The following is a 13,794-nucleotide window of genomic DNA, read 5'->3' as shown; positions in this document are numbered from 1 at the left end:
AGCTGGAGACGGGCCACGAGAAGGCACTGCAGAACCCACCACATTGTCACAAGCCTGGGACCAGCTGGTATGGGCGTGGAGCCAGCCCCTCTGGGTGTGACCAGGGAGCTCCTGGGAAGGACAGACTCTATCCTTTTTTTTTTTTTTTTTTTCCCACCAGGAATGACAAAATCTAAAGCAGGTGAGTCACCTTCACCTCTCAATCTCCCAGTGACCCACCTCTTCCTCTCCCCAAACCAAAATCCTCAGTTAATCCCTGGGAATTCACAGCCTCGGGTTTGAGATCACTGGGTCAAGTCCCCCGGGAAGAGAATTAAATCTCGAGAAAAGTGTCTCAGTTCGGCTGGTGAGAACAAAAGACAAAGCAAGTCCAAAGGGCACAAACCCTGAACTCTCAGTTAGGAGGGGACCTAGAAGTCAGACTATGCCAGGGTGGAAGAAGGGATGACAATTTATTCGAGTTCGAGGTGGCTCGCCCAGCACCGGCTGATTAGTGGCGAGTCAGAGACTGCAGCCGGCTCCCCGGTTCCTGCCCCGGGCTCTTCCCATCGAGACACACGACGCTAATGTCATTAGAGACACACAGAGCAGGGGAGGGACAGGCGCAAATGTCAAGGCTGCCCTTCCGCCCTGCCAACGCGCCCTTTAATGATAATGACGATTACAGAAAGCTGTTGTCGCATCTCTTCCCACCCAAGTGCCCCTCCGGGCTGGAACCGGGGCTTCTCCAGCCAGACTCTGCGTTCGGAACTCGGCGTCCTCCGCTCACACCTCGACACGTCCGACCGGCTCACGGCAGAGCCTAAGCCCATCCCATCAAACACGTCGTGTGTTTGGCCTGGCAGAGCTCTGGGTACCAAACAGAACTCAGGCAAAAATTACTCCTTATTTCTCTCAAGTTTACACAATCAGAGAAGGGAGACACACCCGTTGAAGTAATCTCACCCAGAAAAAAATACACCTTGCATTTTTGCATTATAACAGATTGATTTAAAAAATAAATTGGTTACATTGTATTTCATTGACATGGGCACTAGGAAGAAATAGAAATAGATGTAAAACCCATAGCGCTGTGCATGGGGCCCGAGAGAGCTCACTGCAAAAAGAAAAATGTCAGGTCGTGTTCCTGCAAGATTAATGGAAAATGAAAAATGTCACGCAACTCAGAGGTGGCCACTGCCACACCTCTTTTTTCAGCTGGTCTGTACTGGCACAAAGAGCACAGAAGTGGCGACACTAAAACTTATACAGCTGCTCCTCGACTTACTGTGGGGTTTTGTCCTACGAAGCCCATTGTAAGTTGAAAATGGATTTATTACATGGAAACTACTGAACATCATAGCTGAGCCCGCCCTGCCTTAAACGTGCTCAGAGCATGTAACTTAGCCTGCACTGGGGCAAAACCTGTTTTGTAATAAAGTGTCGAATGGCTCCTGTACTTTATTGAAGGCGAAAAAGAGAATAGCTGCGTGGCTACAAAGTGCCGTCAAAGTACAATTTCTACTTCTCACCACTGTAAAGTAGAAAAATCATAAGCTAAGTACCAAGAGTCGGGACTGTCTGTATTTTATACAAGTGACACACTCCCGGAAAAGTCCCAAAAGACCACAGAACCAGGAGGGCTCCTCTTGGAGTCCTCACTTGGGCCCCGGTTGACGTGGTCTCCTTGGCCAGCTGTCCTGAGGGGACCCGGGCGGCAGAGCCAGAGAGGAGAGGAAGCGGTGCAGGTGCCAGTCTGGGCGCTGGGACGCTTGGTGCCACCACCCCAGCTCTGCTCCCAGCTGCCCAGGCCACCTCTCTGGGCAGCCAGGCGCTGCCCTGCCCTTCAGGGGTTGGACTGGCGGCCCAGGGTCCCCTGCAGGATTCCATGCTGCTTCTCCCAAACAGCGGGGCACACTGCGGATGGCTTGAGTGGCTACAGCAGGAGGAGGTGAAGTGAAGAAATGAGCCAAACGAAAGTTCCTGGATGAAAAGACCCTCCACGCCTCGTCACCTTGCAGTGCAGGCTGCCTAGGGACTATGCTCTTTCTCGTGTTGGGTGGCCCCCCACAGTGCCTCCTTGCCCCTCGTCCCCCACCGCCAGGCTGCAGTGACACCTCACTTCCTTTCTCTTCTCTACGCCAGCAGCCGGGGTGGAGGAATGTTAAAACCAAGGGTGGAGAGAGACATTCACTCCTGAGCTAGCAACCCGTCTCACAGAGCACCCCTTACGGGCTGGCTGTCACCCTGGCCTGCAACCAAGGTAGCCACCTTAGGCCCCATCTGTCACCCACGGCCATCAACCTGACCAAAACTCACTTGCAACCTGGCCCAGTAGCTAGCTCACCTCAAAGCAATTGCCCAGTTAGTTAAATTTTAGGAGACCACTTTAGTGTTCTAGAAAAAAAGAGGGTCATTTTTTCTCCATCTTTCGGTAGGCAGTCAGATGCCACCTGGGAAGAAAACTAAAAGTCAAGCCTTTTTACAAGGAACACTTAAGATCTTGTGGTTTTTAATTATGTAGGTAGTAGATACGAATGTTCTCATTGAAGAAGATCCAAATATAGAAGTTAAGAAGTAAAACACAAAGGTCCTACTTTATATCCACCCGCCCCTACTTCTCCAAAACGAATTTACCTCTACGAACAGCATGATAGTAACCTTCTAGTCTTTTCTCTATGCACTGGCATATATAGACAGAGAGAGACAAATGGCATCACACAACACATCAGTGTGTGTTAGAGATATTTTCAAATCTGTGCATCTGCTATCTCATGACCACATAGCCCTCCATAGCGTAACCATACTGTAATTTTAAACCATTCCCATATCAGTGGCCATTTGAGTGGTTTCGGGTAGTTTTATAACTATATATATATATATATATACCTTTCCTTTATATAAGACACTTGGATCACGTCTAAGCTAGTCCTTATTATAAATAACTTTCTACACAAGCCTTCATCTGTAGGTATGCCATAGGACAGATTTCTAGGAGCCAAATAAATGAATCGAAAGAGATGAACTTTTTAAAATAAAACGCTTACATGCTTACCCAATTACCAATCAGAAAGGACATCCAAAGGAAAAAAAAAATCACAAAGGAAACTTACAGAGAACGTCCTGGATAACTGTTACCAGTAGTAACCATGAGTTTGGCAAGAGTTTTCTGAACCATCTCTGCCATTCACAGATGGAACGCAGTGGACTGCGGGAGTCCCCAAGGCCAGGTGTGGCCCATGAGCACAGCAGGGTAACAACGTCTGTCTCCTCCCAGCACCAACCGTCACGCTGTCCGTGTGCCCGGTGTCCGGTCACCATGAGGCGGTCAGTTACATACACTCCCATGAGAGTTAGCCTTTAGGAGCTCAGCATCAGAAGTGCAATGCTTTTTTTTTAACATTTTTTTATATTTTTTAATTGTAAATGGACAAATTATATTCATATGCATATAGGATGCAAAGTGATGTTATGATTTATGACTACAACGTGGAATAACTAAACCCAGCTAATTAACATGTCCATCACCTCAAATATTTATCTTTTTTTGTGACAAGAACATTTGAAACTTACTCCCATGGCAATTTTTAAATGTGCATGATTATTTATGACAGCCACCATGCTGTGCCGTACGTCGCAAGGAAAAAACCATGTTCTTCCTCCCTAACTGAGCTTCGCACCCTTTGGCCATCATCTCCCCACTCTCCGCCCAGCCCAGCCTCTGGGATCTCCACTCTGCTCTGCTTCTGTGAGTCCAGTCGTTTCACATTCCACAAGTTGTCACTTTCTTTTTCATAGCTGAATAGTATCCCACTGTGTGATGTACACCACATCCTCTTTATCCATTCGCCTGTCGATGACACAGGGGTGTCTTGGCTGTTGTGAATAGCGCTGCCACAAACACGGAAGGGCACACATCTCTTCAACATAGCGATTTCAAATCGTTTGGGTAAATACCCAGAGTGGGACTGCTGGATCGTACAGTAATTCTATTTTAGTTTTTTGAGGAACCTCCATACAATTTTCCATAATGGCTTGTACTAACCTACATTCCCACCAACAGTGCACACGAGTTTTCTTTTCTCCACATCCTCCCCAACACTTGTTATTATTTGTCTTTTGATAACAGCCACTCTGAAGGGTGCGAGGCACTATTTCATCATGGTTTTATTTTGCATTTTCCTAATGCAGGTTAATGCATCAATGATGCATCAATCAACATTAGTGATGTTGAGCATTTTTATACATATATTCCTGTTGGCCATTTGTATGGCTTCTTTTAAGAAATGTCTATTCGGGTCCTTGCCCATTTTTTAATCAGATGAATTATTTTTGTTTCTTTTTTCTATAGACATGTTTGAGAAAAGCATTTGTCAAAACCACACATTTAACATTTTAAATAAAGGAGAGGGAATAACATTTCCAAGACAGAAAAATAAACAACTTTATACTGGCCCAGGGAAACTGGAAGTGAATACATTTCCAGGGGAATTCACATCCATTAAAAAAAAAAGAAAGAAAGAAAAGGTCAGTTTTCCCATCTCAAAAGACTCTCCACTCCACAGGGTTTCTTAGCTTTCTGGAAACTCACTGATTTTCTCTAATCACGGTGGCTTCAGCAAAGTAACAAAGACATTGGCTTCATGGTCCCTCGGTAACCACGGTTACCTGGTTGATTTCCTACTCTACCCATGAGCACCTGTGTGGTCTGGGGCAAATTTTTTAACCTCACAAATTTTTTGACCTCTGAGCCTGAGATTTCTCATATATACAACGGGGGTGAAGGTATAACCAGCTCATAAAGTCATGGGGAAGATTCAGTGCTATGTTCTAGGACTAAAGCATTCAGCCCATCGTGGGCACTCAAATATTACTTGTTTACTCTTTGGCACCATTTTGGGGGGACCAGTTCGTCTGAGATTCCCCGGTTGAGACTAGAAAGCATTCATTAGCAGGTGCCTGGAGGGTACAGTGTCATCGCAGAGGTGGCATGGGAACACTGATCTCTGTTCCTCTCCTCTGCATGGCCGGGAGAGGACTGCCAGATGTTTCTCTTAACCCAGGGAGCGCTAAACTCTTGAACCGACGACAGATGTGCTTTCTTCTGTTTGGCCTTGGCCGGGGCCAGCCAACAAGCGGTGGGCGGATGGATGTCGCTGCCTATTTCCTCCCAATTGTTTTTACAGACCTGCATTTTAGAGGGCTAATTGTTGGAGTCTTCATCCTTCTTCCCCACAAGAAGAGAACTTTGTTCGGCAATTAAATCCGGCTGTCTGAGAGGCAAAGCCTTTCCATTTTAGATCAAGGGTTGGCTCCAAAACTAAAAGAGGTAATGCCTCTTTCTCCTTGAGCTGACGATGCCTCCTCCCTCAGCGCCTGCACCGAAGTTTCCTTCCCAACAGAAACACTGGCCCCACCATGGCGTATCCCAACACCCAAACACCAGGAGGCGAGATCCCCGCTAGCAAAGCAGAGAGTGAGGACAGCTGTGTGGACGTCTTGTTTCTACTTCCGGTGAGTGAATAAAGCAATGGTTGCCCTTGGTTCATCTGCTAATGGCCTCAAGTGTCCATCTGGCTTGGTGGGACCTATTGCACTTTCGTGTCTGGGCAACCAGGAGCAGGGAACCACGCCAGCCACGTAGTCTCCGATGCCAGCTGTGGCCATCTCAGGTGGCTTCTTTGGCACCCGACTTGCAAAACTGACTTTTGGCTGGTGTTCTAGAGCTGCTATCCAAAGCAATTGTTCTGGGATTAAAGGATTTTGTTCTGTGGTTTTGATCCGAGTGTAAACTGCTTCCATCTTTTCTTTGGGAAATACTGTTGAAGTTTCCTTGTGTAAGTTACACAGCAAATTCACTCTTTAAACAGGAGATGCCAAGAAAACCTGGGTCTGGCCAGGTGGACGCCATCCCCAGAAACAACCCAGAACTCGGGGCCGAGCGGAGGCAGCTGGAGGCCGAAGGGGCCGCGTGCAGAGTCTCTGAGAAGAGGGAAGAGGAGGGGCCTTTCAGGAGGGAGAGGAAATTGTCCTCTTGTCAGTTGGTCGCTGCATGTGGCAGCCTAGAGCTTTTCTCTCCACGCCACCCAGAGCTTCTCACACATCCTGGGGCGCTGTTTTCTCTCTCACTCTTTCCTTGGATGTAATTTTTGCTGCAAAGAGAGCTAGATCAGAAGTCAAGTCGTTTTAGTCCCAGCTGCTACAACACCTGCAATTGCTTTCCCTCTGTGAGCCTCAGTTTCCCCACCTGTAAAGTAGTAGAGTTGAACTATGGAATCTTGAAGGTCCCAGCTCTAGCAATCCGGGCTTCTGGGACTAAGAAACTCATATAATGCCGAGTTGATGCTTTTCTTTGATAGGGACTGTTTTCCTCATTCATCTCTCGTAAAGGTACCTGCTAGCTTTCAGCACGACCTTGGACCATAACAGGAACTCTATAAATTACGACTGAATGAACAAACCTGATTGCACCCGGCTCTTCTCACGTCTCCATCACACCCTCTCTGACTGACGCGGGCAGCTCTGGTGTCCGCCGTGTCTGTCCTCAGCTGCCCTGTTCCCCGTCTCGTCCCACCCTAATCCTTCTGAGCTGCGGATTTAAAAGACCCAGAATTACTTGTCCAGATTATAATCTGCTTGCGGGAGAACCAATTTATTCCTGTGTAACTAAGGCCAGGTTCTTGACTGGGCTCGGGTGTGCCTTGTGGTCCACCCTGACCCAGAGCAACGGCTGAATCCGGATCCTCCTGGGTACCGTGCTCACACTCTCAGGCCCGGCCCGAAGTAGAGTACGGTGAGCGTTTCTCTAAAAAAGAGTGAGCAGAAAATTGGTCCAGAAAGAGCACTGGTCTCTCCAGAAATTCCACGAGGATCACACTCATCTTCCTGCGGCCCGTGGTGGCTAAGCCACCTTGGAGACAGAGCTGGGTCCCCACGCCATTCGATGCCCAAACAGCTGAGCTGAGGCCACCCTCTCCCCTCAACGGGCTGAGGAAAGACGCAGCTGACACGCTTACCCCCAAGCCCTGGAGGTTATAAAATGACAGAATAATAATTTCCCTCAGACCTTCTTAAGTGGAGATCTGCAAAGCCGAATTCCGGCCCCAGCAGGAAACCGTCCCGGCCCCGGGGGGAGCATCGTAGCAAGTGGCTGCCTCCGCTGCCGGGATTGGGGGACGGCACCCAGAGGCCAGCCTGCTCAGGGCCATGTCCCTGTTCCCTCCCAGAGGGAAGAAAGGGCGTCTCTGAGGCGGTCACAGTGGGTTCCCTTTTCCTTTCTCATCCCTCCCTCTATTCTTGTCATTCCTAACTTCTTCCAACAGTGCATTCTGGGATTTAATAACTAAGTCAAGAAAGTCTCGGGTTAAGTTTCCCTCAAATCTTGGAGCTGAACAAAAGGTTCTAAATTTGTAGTCCCGGGATGAGCTGCCTGGAACCAGCAGCGGCTCCTGTCCAACCGTTACAATGTGGCTTTCAAAGGAATCTTTTCTTTTTTCCTTAATGAGACGCTGTCCGAAGCTCTTGCGCTCTTCACACGGAGGTCGTAGCTGTCTGGGACTTGAAGGACCCGAGCCTCCCTCGGTGAACAGTGAAAGGTCAGCTCTGTCCGGGTGCTGACACGGCTTCAAACGCTTTCAGTCTCCCGTACTTGGAACGATGACTTGCACAGAACCGGCACCGGACAGACACGTGCTGGTGGCGACAGCCTCTCCAAGGCAGAGGTAAAAGCCTCCCTGGAACGACGAAAATAAGCCCGTCCCCGCCGGGCAGTCCCTGACTCTGCTGTAAAGATGAAAACATTTCAAGGCGTCCCAGTGAGAACAGTGGCATCACACAGGGCCCCCCCGATCACCCGAGAGAGCCCTGTCACGGCAGCTGAGGCAAGAAGGAAAACAGGAAGGAGGATGGGGCCGAAGTCTGGGTCTACGATCTTGGATCAGTTCTACAAAAGCGCCACATGGAAGTTACGATCTGGGACTTGCTAGAATCTACTGCCCTTCCCTCTTAGAAAATCTTCCCGTAAACCCCCTGGGGAGACCCTTGTGCCGACTTGAAGGCCACTGCCCTAAACTGCTGTCTGGGCAGAGCAGGGGCCAGGGGAAGGGGATAAACCGAACCCAGGTTCCTGGGAGAAGGCTCAGGCCCCCGTCGGAGACCAGGAGTTGGGGATTCCGAGGGAAAGGCAGCCCCGGGGGGGCTCCCTGTTGCCCCTTGGCAGCCGGTAACATCCGATAACTATCACTGTACAATCCGAATGGCAGCCCAGAACAATTTGGTTGGTAAAAGACAGGAAGGCATGAGGCCACCCTGGCGGCAATGCCCTGCAGTTGGTGCCTTTGGGGTGAGTGAAGGTTTTGCTCTTTGTTTACAAAGCAGCAAAAACTACTGTGAATGTAAGCAGGCTGCTTGGGCTGTTTTAGAAAAGGGAGACTATGGACCCTGAGGATCTGAAAACTTACTCTCTTCAAACATCCTGTGCAGGGGGTCCCCCTTAGTGAGTCTCCATGCTCCCCAGGAATAGCAAACCCCGCGGACGCTAGTCCGGAGGGCTGTCTGGAAGAGGCAGAGAGGGGAAAACTGACAACCTTAGAGAATGGGCATCTGGTCTCCAGGTTAGGGGCGCGTTCTGAGCTACGATCCATCCCGGAAAATCTGCTGTTCATTTAGATGCTGACAGACGTCTCCATGGCCCCAGGGACACACAAAAGCCTGTTTGCTAATTAATACACCACTCAACTCCCGTTGCTGCGGTTTGTCACGTCATCAAGTAGCGCCATCGTAGCTGCCATGTGGCTGAAAGCTCGGGCGGGCAGTCTATGTCCCGGGAGTCGTCCCCCGTCACAGCTGCGCAAAACCCAGCGGGAGCCTCACATCCTCCCAGCACCGAGCACACACGGTCAGATGAGTAACTACCCACCCAGCGCTCTCTGTGCCAGGAACTGCCAAGAGCGTTTCATTCATGAGATTTAGCCCTCGCCGCAAGCCCGAAAAGCAATGACGGCATTCCTTCACTTCCAAGAGCAATTTTTTGTCTCCGTTTAATCCATCTGAAATAGGATTTTGTCTTGCATCGGATGTGTGTATGGCTTGTTTTGTTTTGCATGAATCTTAAAATAAAATGGTGTGAACGTCCCCATTTTGTGAATGAGGGAACAAGTTAAAAACAAGTGAAATAGCTTGTTTCCGTCCACACATGGGGAACATGGAGGGGCAGAGGGGTGAGCGAGTCAATGGTGGAGTTACTCCGATGGCCTCAAGGAACTCAAAAGGGACAGCTTACCCGTGCCCCCTGCCACCCCCGGGGTAGAGCATTTATGGACAATGCAACGGCATGAAATATTTTATATATGGGGGACATTTCACTGTGCCACCCCCAGATTAGGGTTCTTTTCTAACAGTCCCCACCCAGCCTGCACCTAACTTTTCTCTCACCCTATACTTTGAATCCTACGAGGCTGATGATCCCTGGGTGAGAAAGGGGATGAGGCTTCTACCAACTGCACCCACGATGTTAAATATATCTGAAGACGTCTCTCGGGGAACGTGCCACGGGTCCTCTTTAGCCCCAAGTGGCGGACGGCGGGCTCAGGCGGGGGCGGTTTGGGGGGCGAGGTTGGCAGTGGGCGCGGCACAAGGCTGAATCTGCAGCCGGATCTGCTGACGGGCTGGATGGAGGATTTTAAAATGAGATGAACAAGAATATTCCTGAATTTCCAGCCACTTACTGAAATGGGGCTGACGGATTCACATTGGGACTTGATTAATTTGTGTAGGAGACACACAAATCTCAGCTCAAAAAAAATGTATGCATATATATATATTTTTTAAAAATACATTCTGGCGCTATTTTCTTCCAATCAACTTAATTCTGAGTCTCCTTAATAACAGGGTTCAGGCTTCCATGAAAGACAGGGGGTTCTGCTCAATTTTTTTGCACACCTAAAACTGCTCAGAAAATAAAGACTATTAATTAAAAATACAAAAGGACAAAGAGGAGGAGTGTGTGCTCTAGGGTGGTCCAGATTGCTACCCACTAGAACCCTCCGAGGCAAGAAAACAGCATCTGACCCCCTGATGCAAGTGTGTGTGTGTCAGGCACGCAGGGGTCTTTGGGAAAGAGAGACGAGATATTAATCGGATATAAATATAATTGATCTACAGTAATTACGCAGACACTCATGATACCATCACCACAACCCAAGTGCTAAACATATCCGTCACCTCCAAAAATGTCCTCTGTTCTTCTGTGTTGTGTCGTTTTGTGGTAAGAACAGTTAACTTGAGGTCTATCCTCTTAACATACTTTAGAGTCCACAATACTGTATTGTTAAACTAGGTGGGTGCTGTGTCAACAGCAAATCTCTAGGACTTTTTTATCCTGCGTAACTGGAACTTTATATCCATGGAGCAAAAACTCCCGTATGTCCCTCTCCCGAGCCCCTGGCAGCCACCGTCCTCTCCTGTGCTGTCCTGAGACTGAGCATCTTAGAAAACTCACACACGTGGACACACTCCACCCCTTCTCTACTTACAACGGTCTGTCCGGGCCAGCAGTTCTCCACTGGGGTCTCGCAGAATCACACGGGCCCCTGCCACCACCCCTCCCAAAAAATACAGATGCCTCGAACGCCTGAATCATCGATCACAGCCTCCCGGAAAGAGGCCAGGATGTGTGCGTTTTGGAAAATCTCCCCAGGCGACCGTGATGTGCAGCCCTGATTAAGAACCACTGAATCCGAACTGATGGGCTCTGATTTCCAACTGCTCAGGCGTAATCCCACGTGGCTGGGGCCCCCGCTGGGAGGTCAAAAGGCTGATCGGCCAGAACTGACACACCAGGCCTGTCCCCAGGCAAGGCCTGACCCGCTGCGGGGTGAAGGCCAGTGTTCAAAAGGACAAAGTACGCGTCTCCGGAGCCAGATGTCCCCCAGAGGCAGAAGCCGGGTGCCCTGTTGCCGGCGTGTTAAGCTTGGCAGGCTCCAAAGGAACAGGTGGGGAAAGCAGTGAGACCCCCATGCGGCAGTGGAGGGTCCCCAGTGAAAACCGGCTGCCGCCACCCCAAACTGACTCAGCTGAGCGTCTCAGAAACACCAGGCCGCGGGGGGCAGGGGGGACCGCACACACCCTTGTCTTTCCAAGGCCCTCCTTTCGGTTTCAGAAACTCAATTAAAAATTGATAACGGCAGACAATAAATGTGTGGCTAATCAATGAACAACACATGGATACAGCGGACCCTGAACAACACAGGCAAAGAGTTGATTAGCACATATTTTGTATGTTGTGTGTATCTTATTCTACTCTTACAAAAGGAAGCAAAAGAAAATGTCGTTAAGCAAATCATAAGGAAGAGAAGACAAATTTGCTATCACTGAGGGGAAGCGGATCCTCACAGACGGCCCAGCCTGGTCATTGTCACGCTGAGGAGGAGGAGGAGGGGCAGGGGCTGGTTCTGCCGCCTCCGGGTTGGCAGAGGCGGAAGAGAATCCACCTGGGAACGGACTCGTGCAATTCAAACCTGTGTTGTTCACGGGTCGACTGTACACAGGTAATCCGAGTTTTACCTGAATTTGGGCCTCTCTCATGCGATCTGCAACACACTGGTGGCTACGCAGCAGCCGCGTCTGCACGTCCCCAGTCACTGTTTGCAGCTGACTTTTATTCCGGTGCAGCTTCCGACCTGACGGAGCCGACGTCCAGCCTGGGCTACCTCTCGGCACCTGCAGGCCTCGGGTGAGACCCGTAATCCCACACACCTGTCTTTAGTCTTTCAAAGGTTGCAAACCTCATCCAGGTGCCTACGAGAGTCTCAGTGTTTTTCTTATCACTCTAGGTGTGTTTTAAATTTATATTGTGATATAAATTTATTTGGAGGGGTCAAATCTGTCGCAAATGTTTTCATAGCACAATGATTTCCTTTTGCTCATGGTGGTTTTTGAGGGCCTTGAACTTAAACATTTACATCGTGGAATCACGGTAATTCCTTTGCATTTTCTTTATTGCTTTTAAGCTTGGTCTTTTCCCACCTAAAAACTAGCTATCTGCCAATATCCTTCTCCTTTTTAACAGTCTGATTGTTTGTTGAACACGTAGGTTTATGTGTGTGGTGGGATGCTATGATCTAATTAGCTTTTCCCCCGGCTAAACAGCTCACCAACTCTCCCAGTTCTATTTATTAACTCGTTCTAAGTAAAAATAGCCTCAGTGGTGCTGGTGGGAAGGTGGGAACCAGGCCGAGCGCAGGGTGAGCCGAGACCAAGCTGGGCTGGCGGCTCCTGCCCTGCCCAGCCCTGGCCTGGAGGGGAGGCCCTGGGGCCATCTCCCATTTTCCTGTGCAGTTAGCCTGAAAGCCTGCGTGCTCTGTCCCCTGCACCCAGCACGTAACACACAGTCACATGCAGGAGGCGGCCGCATATTCACCAACAGGCTCCGCCCCATCACACCGCGTCCCCGTCACAGACACCCCAAAGGCAAGTGCCAAGTCGCCGACCCCAGTTCTCTTCGCAGCTTGGGTTGGAAAACGGAGGAAGAGAGATGACCCTGGGAGCCAAGGCTGTTTCCGGAACACAGCTGTGGGGCTCTGCAGGACACCACGGGTGCCAAGTGCCCGCCTCATGAAGGAACCGCTCCGGGGACCCCCCCAACGCCACGTCCCCGGCCTCGCCCTGCCCGATCTGGGGCCACGAAGACACCGAAGCTCCCACGTGACGTGACTGGCTCGACCCTTGGCAACCCCTGAGTGGCGAAGAAGCCACAGCAGTTCAATGGGGTTTGTCCCCTGCGGAAGCTTGGGAGGGGACAGAAGGGGAGCGGGAGTGCGGGAAGCGAAAGGAACCCAAAGGCAACGATGCCACTGGGCAGCGCCGCCCGGGCTGTGAGGGTGCCACGTGCCACGCTGGTGTGAGAACTGTTGCTGTCCCCGAGGCCTGGGGAGGGGACGGACGGACGGGAATACAAGGGACCTGGCGTTCCGCACCGACCACCAGCAGACACAGCACGATGCATGTGTCAGACCCACAGAACGTACACTGCAAAGCGCGAACCCCAGTGTAAACCGTGGACCCTCCTTCCTAACCCTGTGCCAGCAGGGGCCCGGCGGCCGTGACGCACGTGCCACACTCGTGCAGACTAACAGGAGAGACTGGCGTGTGCAGGGCCGGAGGGGTACGCAGCTCTCAGCCCTCCCTGCTGTCAGCCCAGACCACTCTAGGGAATGAAGTTTACGAACTAAACAGGACTCGAGGCAGCTCACACTTGCCCAAAGGCAGCGCCAGGCAGTCTGTGCTCGCAGGGGCTGTTTAAAGGAGGGTGACGGCGTGGCAGGTGGGCGGCGTGGCGGGTCCCTGACCGCAGGCGTCGGTTGAAGACCCGCCTCCCCCCACGAAAGGACGACAGGTGCGTGGCACCGGTGTATTTCAACCAGGCATTTTATTGGTCTGGCAACTGCAAAATATACAGATTTCCGAAAGGCGTCCCCTGTCTGACAGCTGACGTCGCTTCGTCCCAGGTCACTCAGACAAGTGTGCGGAACACAGAGAAGTGGCAGGTCACACAGAGAAGGCCCCCAAAACCAAGGAACAACTAGACCCGACCTGTACAGCTTTCTAGGTTTTAGGCTCCCGTATACATATTAAATAAATAAATAGCACATCTGCTATCAAAATAATAAAAAAATAAATTTCAAGTATTACAAATGAAAATGTCATTGGTGTGGCTCCAACGGTTTTCTTCTCCCTCAGAAAGAAGAGCTTCGCCCGCGGCCTCAGGATAAGGACAAGGAGGGGCAAAGCCCCCAAAAACAAACGGGCGAAGTTCGA

Source organism: Eulemur rufifrons, chromosome 25, assembly GCF_041146395.1.
Source record: "Eulemur rufifrons isolate Redbay chromosome 25, OSU_ERuf_1, whole genome shotgun sequence".
In the NCBI taxonomy this organism is placed as follows: domain Eukaryota; kingdom Metazoa; phylum Chordata; class Mammalia; order Primates; family Lemuridae; genus Eulemur; species Eulemur rufifrons.
Note: the sequence above shows the minus strand (reverse complement) of the source record.